Below are 9,925 nucleotides of genomic sequence, written 5' to 3' on the forward strand. Positions count from 1 at the left end.
TTGCGTGTGGCACGTCTCTCCGCCTACTCCAGGGTTACGCATCTTACTTCCACTGACACCATTATGACTACTGTCTCCCGGGGAACCAGGCGGTCTGCTGTGCACCCCTCTGAGTTTTGGTGTCTGGCGTATTGTCTTCATTTAATTAGGATGATACATGCTTCATTCAATACCAAACTTATTGCACGTCCGGGTCAGAATGATATCACCTTTGATGTAGAAGTATTGAAAAAAATAGTATTTATTTTAAATAAAGGTTAATACTTATTTAGCTATTAAATTTAACGAAATTGTGGCTACGACAACTTTAATATATGGAAGCTATTCGTTGACACTTGCCAAGAAAAACAAAAGAATAATACAGTGGCCTGGAATTAAAATTTTAGAGGAAGGTAAGGGATATAGCCATAGAGAACAAATGAAAAACACAATATTGTGACAGATTAACGTCACATATCTATGCTAATATGTAAAAGTGGACCGTGGTTAAGAAAAATCTCAAAAAATTCTTGACCAATTGACTCAAATCAGACACAGACGTATATTTTTATGAACAACAGTGTACAGGTTGTCTGTTGAAACCAGCTTCGAATAAGAAACGAAAATGTTCTGCTGTGCTATGAAAATGTAGGCTTTCGATTTCTTCCTTGCAATAGGTTCTAACTACGATTCCAGGGCATTTAAACAATTAGACAAATGGTTGGTCCCAAATGTATTGTTTCGTTGTACACACAGAGTCTCTGGAGGAGTTTTCAATATTCAGGGGTATCAAGGCTTGATCATTCGAAAGAAAAAGTCAAGTAAACATGGACTCTAAAACGCATGCCTTAAGAGCAAATCGCCACTTCTTGATCTTCGATAGTGTGAAAGAAATCTTCTCTACTGAAAAGTTTTTGCCTTCCATATTTTGGGAAGTTGTAATATGGATCAAAACGAGAAAAAAATATTCAGTGAACATGTGCTGTAAAATGCATACCTAAGAAACCATGAGCACTTTTTCGGTAGAAGAGTTGTGTTTCAAAGCAGCGAAGTTGTACCAGTGGCCACAGTTCTCAACGTATGCATTTTAAAGCCCTTGTTTCCCAGACACTTTACTCTTGTTGTGGTCCATACTTCCACCTATCAAAATATGAAACACAATGAGCTTCAAGAAGAATACTTTTGTTTCGCAGTATCGAAGATCAGTAAATACTCATAGCTGTCAAGATACGCGTTTTAGAGCCCAAGTTTACTTGACCTCTCGATTCGAATGATCGTTCCGGTAATATTAACAAATATTTACCATTGCTCCTGTCGAAACCCGTGTAATACTAAATGAAAATTGTTTACTCAGCAATATGCTGCTCAGTTTTCCTCATCGTAGACGGTTTTAACAGAAAATCTGTGTATTGGGTAAGATGTATTTACGAAGAGAGTAATATTAGGCATAGTGAATCACCCGAAAATTAGTAATACTACACGTACCCAAATTAAAACTCTGCGAAATAATGTCACTGGAGTTATTATGCTCATAAACCCAGTAGATAGGGAGGTATGTGTCATAACCCTATGAGCATTCAGTTTTAGCTATTCACGATGCAGTAACGGCAAAGAGGGCTCAGGGTCGGAAAATTAAACTGTTTTCAGCGCAGTCGTATGCGAACATTCACCGACAGTTTAAAGCAGAGTTTCCCATAATATGTTGCACAGAACACTCGTGTTCCGGAATAAGTAAATAAGAACTCCACGAAGAAGTATTAATGACCTATTTTATGTTTCGGCATTTTGGAGATGCTAATTATTTCGAGAAATTCTTATGATTTCTTTGTTATTACTTATGATTTAAATCTGGTATCACCACTGAATAAAACAGTTATTTCTCTTTAGTGGAACTGTATTAACCTTCAAAATTAACATGGTGTCCCATTACAGTCCCAGAACTCTCAAAGTGCTCCGTTAGAAACAAATTTTGGGAACCCCTGGTTTAGAAAGCCAGTTCAAAAGCCAGTTCACTCATATCATACTATACGCAAAACACGAAAAATGTAGATTCACAAATTTTATAGTTTGTATTGTGTAAAAACAAGAATAAATCTTGAAAACATGAAGAACCAATAAGGCAAACGATGGGTCTTTTTTATTCGTATTCACTTGCAAAGTGCTTGAAGTCTCTATGAAGAAAAAAAATTTGCGCCATGACAAAATTACCATACATGTTTAGCAATTGCGAAGCACTGATGGGTTCGCTAGCACTGTATAAATAAAAAAGTAAAGCAAGGATACATAAACATCATATCCACAGAACGGAGTAACAAAAATTGGTTTTGGAAGTAATCAGATGTTAAACAATAGGGAAGAGTCATTTAGGACAACCGAGGAACTTACAGCTTTACTGATGAATGAACTGGTTGTACTCCTAGCCACCGAAGGAAAGAAGTAAAAAGAAGAAAAGGAGATGCACAAGATTTAAAGTCATGCAGTGTGCGGTAAACATTGCGGTGTGGGAACGGTAGTCCTTTTCATGTAAATAAACTAGATGCCACCTTTCAGTTTTGGCATTGCTGTGCGAAAAAGGCACCCAACAGAAGACTATGAAGAGCGGGGAAGGCTCTGTTTAATGTCTGAGGTATTTGTCTGCTCCTAGCTGTGCGATATTGCGCCTGTAGAGCCTACTGCGACCGGTGAAGTCGTGAGTGAGAGTACAGAACGCCAACTGGCAATGTCCGCATTGTCCACTGGCAGCAGGTGTGAAAACGTCACTGTCGCATTGTTCTCTCGGTCTGACGGGGTTCATCCGCTATCGAGCGCACGGCTCGGCACTCCGGTGGCGTCCAAGTGTGAAGGAGGGTCGGCGTGGCGCCGGCTACTGTCACAGCTCCAGCGTCGGCCAGCCAGCAATAGAGCCCCCCCCCCCCCCTTCCAACCCGTAGCGTTACATCGATCTCCGCGACGCAACCTCCCCCCTGCCCCCCTCTGGGCCATTTGCCTGTCGCGGCCCCAAATATTGGAGTCCGCCGGCCACCTCCTGCTGGGCGTGTTACCGCGCGCGTGAGGCTTCCGTGTACAAGGGAGGCGTCCGCTGGTGCGGCGCAATCCGATCCCTCCCTGTAGCAATTGTCTCCGCCGTCCCGTTCTCTCCACCAGCGCAGTGTCTCGCACACACTAGAAACGTGCTGTTCCGGGAAGGCATGGCCTGATGAATGGACTGCAGGCGGCTCATATGTTCATAGCGTCTGACACAATTACAGGGCAAAATAAAGGCGTCTTAGTAAAAGTCATAAAATAAATAATTTCTAAAATAATTAATTCTAAACTCTCATAGTTCTTTCTAGGGTTCAGTGCCTCAAATATATAAAACCAACAATTATACGATCGCTTAGTTGTCCGCCTGTCCGTCGTTCTACGGAGCGCATAGTCAGTCGTACCGCGCTCAGTTTTATATCACATACTAAAGTCCGTCATCCCTTGGAGATGCCAAACATTTAATCTTCTAAATAAGTGAAATCAAAAGTTATGTGAGCCGTGGGTGCCTCCTGTTCCCACCATCATGTATTTTACAGCTAGTTTTTAACGTACTTCCACCTCACTATGTTAATTTAAATTACCACACTCACTGAGATGCTGCTTTGCCTGACCGAGAACGGCGTTAGCAGTGCGTATCGATATTTCCCCTCTCGCAGTACCTTTGCTCGACTGCTATTACTTCCCGGTCTTTGTCTGTCGTGAGGCAGTTTGGGTCGCGAGTTCGGGCTGCCACTCAGTTGTAACGCGTCTGGAGCGCAGTCCGGACCTGCCAGTCGCGGAGTTGCAATGTAGCACTAGTGCAGTCGGGTTGGAACAGCAGTGAGGTCTGCGTCGAAATGGCTCGCCCGACCATTGCCGTCACGCATCACTTGAGCTGGGCCACGGCCTTGGTGGATAGTCGGTCGGTCGTCCAACTGCACGACGCGCTTTGGCTCTCCGACCGTTCATGAGTCCGCTGTGTGTGTGTGTGTGTGTGTGTTTATCGACTCCCGATTTATATTTGTGCGTGCTTAGTTACTGTTGCGTACCGTTCAGGTCTGCGTGCAGTGTTTCTCAGGTTGTGTGTGTACCTGGCGTCATTTCCACTCACGACTATTTTAGATGTTTTCGGCATTCTACGCGCAGTCGGTCGGTAGCTGCTCGCCAGGGAAGTTATTTCCGCGTGGTGCTGTAGGCTGGCTCCACTGGCGGTCCCTGCAGTTTCGGAGCGTGTGTGGAGCTCTACGATCGCAATGAGCTTCGTGGTTCACTGACCCAGGACGTCGAAGTTTCGTAGTGGCTTCAAGTACCCAAGCCACGTCCATTCATGTCCTGTGGTTCGTTTCGGTGGTTCGCTGTTGGGGAGGTATTCCTGTGAGCAACACAGAGTGTTTATATTGCTGATATAAACAGCCATGCGTTGGAATTTTCTGCCTTGTGGCCGTTACTGTTCCAGTTAACTGCCCAGGCCACTAACGTAAGCCGGCCGCGGTAGTCTCGCGGTTCTAGGCGCGTAGTCAGGAACCGTGCGACTGCTACGGTCGCAGGTTCGAATCCTGCCTCGGGCATGGATGTGTGTGATGTCCTTAGGTTAGTTAGGTTCAAGTAGTTCTAAGTTCTAGGGGACTGATGACCACAGCAGTTGAGTCCCAAGTGCTCAGACCCATTTGAACCATTTTTTAACCACTAACGTAATTTCAGGCAGTGTCCTTTCCGCACCTGTTGTCATTGTCCAAGACAGTAAGTAGTTTTGACAGCTTGATACATATACATATTTGATTGTGGATAATCACACCCATAACAATTTGTTTTTGAATTCTCATGTACCGATTGGTCGCAAGCAAGTCGTTTGTCGGTCGGTCCGTGGCTGTCCCTTGGCTGGGTTCCGACTGTCTCACCTAAGTGAACGGCGGCAGATCGTCCCCCTGGAGGCTTCTGAGTGTTGTTTTCCTTGCTGTCTTTCTTCCCGGTGTTTAATTGTCTGTTTGTAATCTATCATAGCCAATGATAAAAAAAATCTTGGTTTTACTGTGTTTTATGGAAGTAAGTTTGAATTCCAGCCAGTGGATATTGGCTGAAAGGTTATTGCCATTATGTTTACTTTTAGACCAGTTTCAGCTACTTAAAACTTAAGGCTTATGGTTATACGTTTTTAAAATTTTCGGAAATTAATTGTGGGCCGTCAGCCTTGGAAAATTATTTCTAAGATTACCTTTCAATCTTGAACATTACAGCCTTCTGCCTTTGAAAGGTTATGGTAATTTATTTTAAAATCTAGAAAACTTTATTTTGGGCTTTCAGCCGTTTTTCTTGCGTCTTGTTTATGTTTGTCTATCCACTATTGCCTTGAGGCTTTCAGCCTAGCTGTCATCTCTATATATTTTAATTATTTTACTTGTAATTGTAACTGTGTGTTTTCAGCCACTTGAAATTTATCTTGTTAGTTTTTAAGATTTCTCGTTTTGAGGCCTTCAGCCGTGAAAGATTTGGAGTTTGAAACTCATAGTTGTAAAAGTTCGGCTATTTGCTTCTTTGGTTTTATATGTATTATTAAATTACAATAAATCTAAATTTTAAGGTGAAACTGACCACACCCTTATTTGGCGATTTCCACAATCCTAATCACCCGTTCTGCCCATCGGGTTTAGTTGGCATCTAATTATGGTCGTCTGCGTCACATACGCTGAAGAGCCAAAGAAACTGGTACACCTGCCTGAAATCGTGTAGGGCACCTGCGAGCACGCGGAAGTGCCGCAACACCGTGGTCCAACTAATGTCCGACATAGTGCTGGAGGGAATAGACACCAAGAATTCGTAAGAATACCAGGGGCTCAGATCTCTTCTGAACAGTACGTTGCAAGGCATCCGAGATTAACTCAATAACGGTCACGCCTAAGGCGTTTGGTGGCCAGGGGAAGTTTTTAATCTCAGAAGAGTGTTCCTGGAGCCACTTTGTAGCAATTCTGGACGGTGATTTGTCCCATTGTCCTGGTGGAATTGCCCAGGTTCTTTGGAATACACAATGGACATGAATGGATGCAGGTTATCAGAGAGGACGCTTACGTACGTGTCGCCTTTCTGAGTCGTATCTAGACGTATCGCGGGTCCCCATAACACTCCAACTGCACACACCATCATTACAGAGCCCCCACCAGCTTGAGTGCAGAGTCCACTGACTCATGAGGTTGTCTCCATACCCATACAGGTCCATCCGCTCGATACACTTTGAAACAAGGCTCGTCCGACTAGGCAACATGTTTCGAGTCACCAAAAGTCCAGTGATTGTGTTGACGGAGCAAGGGGAGGCGTAATCCTTTGTGCTGTGCAGTCATCAAGAATACGCGGGTGGGCCTTCGACACCGAAAGCCCATGTCGATGTTGTTTCGTTGAATGCTTCGCACTCTTCACTAATTGATGCCCCAACACTGAAATCTGCAGAAATTTGCGGAAGGGTTGCATGTCTGTCACGTTGAACGGTTCTCTTCAGTCGTCGTTGGTCCCGTTCTTGCAGCATCTTTTTCCGGAGATTTGATATCTAACCGAGTTCCTGACATTAACGGTGTAACACCACAAATATAGAACCCATAACAACGACCCTTTTGTTGCAAAAGAAATAGCAGAATTAGTCAGCCTGTCAGTGGCGGCAGCTACTGACAGCAAAATGTACACTCTTTGTCAGTTTTATTAACAGAAATGTTATATAACTACTAATGCTTATCATAAATAAAGGACTGAATGAAAGAATACCATGTGATACAAAACAGAAACTTTAAACAAAGAATTCAAAAATTATAATTTACGAATGTTAAAGCCCAGACCATAAATCGACCAAAGATAACATTTATCCCAGATGAGAGACGTATCCGCATCGAGCTGTAAGTTCGCTGTGACTAAAACGTAACTCGGCAATGGAGATTTAACTTTACTTCTCCCTTGTACTCGGGCAACAGTGGTACGCATATCGAACACTGCTGGATTGTTTTAAACTGACTTGAAGTTTATAGTTTTACGATATAGACTGGAAATATTAGTCAGAAGTTGGACTTAAGTAGGATCATCTTTACCGCTAGACAAATTACGGGGTATTGATGTATGTGACTGAAAAGTGAATCACGTGATGACTTATTTCTCTTGGGACTTAGCCTTCGTGATATTTAATAGTCACGAACATCAAAGGACACAGAAAGAGACTGATCGCCGACATAAACTCGATTATTAGACTTGAGTAGGCCGCAACTACAGTCACTCACGAAGAGATTACAATTTCGACGTGTTGTCAGAAGTTAACGTCAAGGTCAGAATTACTGATGTTAAGATACATAATTCCCTGAATGACATACCGCTGTGCGTGCTCAGCATAGGGACAAACAATAATTACGAAAGGCAATAGCGACAAACAATAATTACGAAAGGCAATAAACATTAAGTCAGCTTTAATTATTCGTGTCGCCTACATCATTTAATGGACATTTAAAGACTATTTGTGCAATTCACTGAGTCTTCGTATAACATTAAAGTGTCAAGTGGATTAGTGATAATTCAAACGTGAACAGCAACAACTTTACACCAAAATTACGACGCATTCTGAACACTGCTCAAGTGTATGTTATCTCTCGAGTTACGTCATGTAGTTGTTGAATACGGGACGGACGTGGAGACGCGTTGACGATGGAATAATAATTAACATCTTAATATCCTCGTAAAATTCATAATGTGGCCTCGGCGTGGGTGATGGAATGATTATTCAAGATACTATTTTTTAACTTTTGAATAACCATTCTCAAAAGGGGCATAAGAACTATAGTCAGCAAGTTCGTGAACACGCAAGGAACTTTTGGTTATTTCAGGTCATTGGAGGCATCGCGTTATCGAGTGGTGCAGTCGCTACACTTGTAAGTAAAGAAGATCGATAGACAACTAACACAACTGCTTTCATTACAAGCAAGAGCGACGTACACACTCCGGCGTGCTGATCCATCAAGATATTGACACCAGTTTCGAGATACAGTATCTGAAAGTAACCATATCACGCGAAGAGTTCTTTTTTTCTAAGTTACAGATTGGCGGACGCCGTTCCACGTAATCTCGACTAGGACACACATCACCATCGAGCTAGAGAGAACAGCGCCACAACGGTACACTAGTGAAAGTCCCCACTGAAACGCTACCTCGGAGATGCTGTGTCCCATCGCCAACTGCAACACCTCTGTTATTTTGTATGGACACAAATGCAAATTAGTTTTTAACATTTACTGTACAGACCGTCAAAAGATCGCAAGGTGTGGTGCTGTTTCCCTTGTTTATTATCCAGGGCTCTTCAGTGCCTCTGCTCTGAAAGCCTCGACATCCTGCGGAAAACGAATATTGGCGCACCCTTCACGCTTCCTCTCTAGCACTGGACCATCGTTATCAAATGTTTGCAAAATGATCGAGTTTTAAAACGTGAATGAAACCGTCTCTGTGAAAGCACAAAACGTTTCATTTCATGAAAAAATAACGCCATGTTATCGCGCTGTTCATCAGTCAGTTTTCCTTTGGCAGAAATTTTAGAACGATACACAAACAGTGCTCTAAGAAATAAATGAAACTAATCTTCATGGAATACTCTCACTTCAGCCAATATAGCACAATAACAATTGATAAGCTCAAAAATTAATGCCAAAACGAGTGTTGATCTATTCGCGTGCCATTCTGCAAACTTCCTTTGAGTCTGGAATGTCCCCCTGGACTATGGCAGTCTGCTTTTTACGTCCTTATTTCGTCTGTCACCTTGCTTATAAGGTAGCAAAATTACTTCATCTAAGTCTCCTGTGTTGTGACGTTCACCACAAATCTCATTTCGGTTACTCCTTATTACTTTTAACTTCAATTGGTTTACTATCAGTCCATATACTGCACACAGTAGATTGTTCAAACTCACTTTATGAAACATCCACTTTCAAAAATTAATGAATTACCGTGCTGGTAAACCTCTTACGGTATTGGATTTTCAAACAGATGAGCAAAACTGAACGTACTTAGACACTTCTCTCTTTACTTATTCTGATCAAAACTACACTGACACACAATATTTTTAGCGCAACGCAATCTGACTTTCAATAATCCGTACCAAAGAATGGCACTGACCAATAATAACCTATACCTTTCATGAATCACTTACCTCACAAAAATCTTCGTTACTGGAACTACTGCAATACAGCGAGCGCCAATACTGCCAGCTAAATAAAAAATTCTAGTTACTGAAGGCACTAACTACTGATAGGCATGGTTAGCAAGTGAAAGATTTTGACAGAGAACAAAGTGAAAGATTTTGATAGAGAAAAAACAATGTATTTACCTCAATAATGTTCCAAAGTATATATATATATATATATATATATATCAGTTCATGATATCCAGTATTACAAATTTACTCTTTCTGATGGACTCACGTCCGTATCGTCCGCCCTCAAAATTCTGCCATCTCTCCCCCCACATCCCCCACTGCAGGCGGCTCACCTCCAACTGTGCAGCGCTACGCGCTGTTGACATCCAACTGCCCAACACTACAGGAGCAAATATTCCAATAATGCAAACCAGCCACAGACTGCACACAGCACAGTCAGTAGTTTTCATACAGAGCGCTATGTGGCGTTACCAACATAAAAACCTAAACAGCCTACTTACAACTTAAATCTTGATAACCTGAAATTGTATCAGTAGTAACATCTACGCGAGATACTTGTTGTCTTTATAGGCGTTGCCGACCGCAGCGCGTCTTCTGCCTGTTTACGTACCTCTGTATTTGAATACGTATGCCTATACCAGTTTCTTTGCGGCATCAGTGTATTTTGATAATCGAAAATACACTCATCGAAACCCATAACAAGCTTCATGAAATTTGTCAACTAGCAAGAAAAGGAAAAATTCCGAAAATTTTATTTTTGCAATAATATAACACGAA

General features: G+C 42.3%; 1 protein-coding gene across 1 annotated transcript in view; it reads right to left on the reverse strand.

Annotated features, from left to right (window-relative positions):
* Positions 1-9,194, reverse strand: part of LOC126278882 (protein artichoke) — a 513,902-nt gene extending 504,708 nt beyond the window's left edge. The window contains exon 1 of the mRNA XM_049979157.1: positions 9,143-9,194. The gene's annotated coding sequence lies outside the window, so the exon portion shown is untranslated. The remainder of the gene's footprint in view (positions 1-9,142) is intronic.
* Between the last annotated feature and the right edge of the window lie 731 nt (positions 9,195-9,925).

Source organism: Schistocerca gregaria, chromosome 6 (genome assembly GCF_023897955.1).
Source record: "Schistocerca gregaria isolate iqSchGreg1 chromosome 6, iqSchGreg1.2, whole genome shotgun sequence".
Lineage (NCBI taxonomy): Eukaryota > Metazoa > Arthropoda > Insecta > Orthoptera > Acrididae > Schistocerca > Schistocerca gregaria.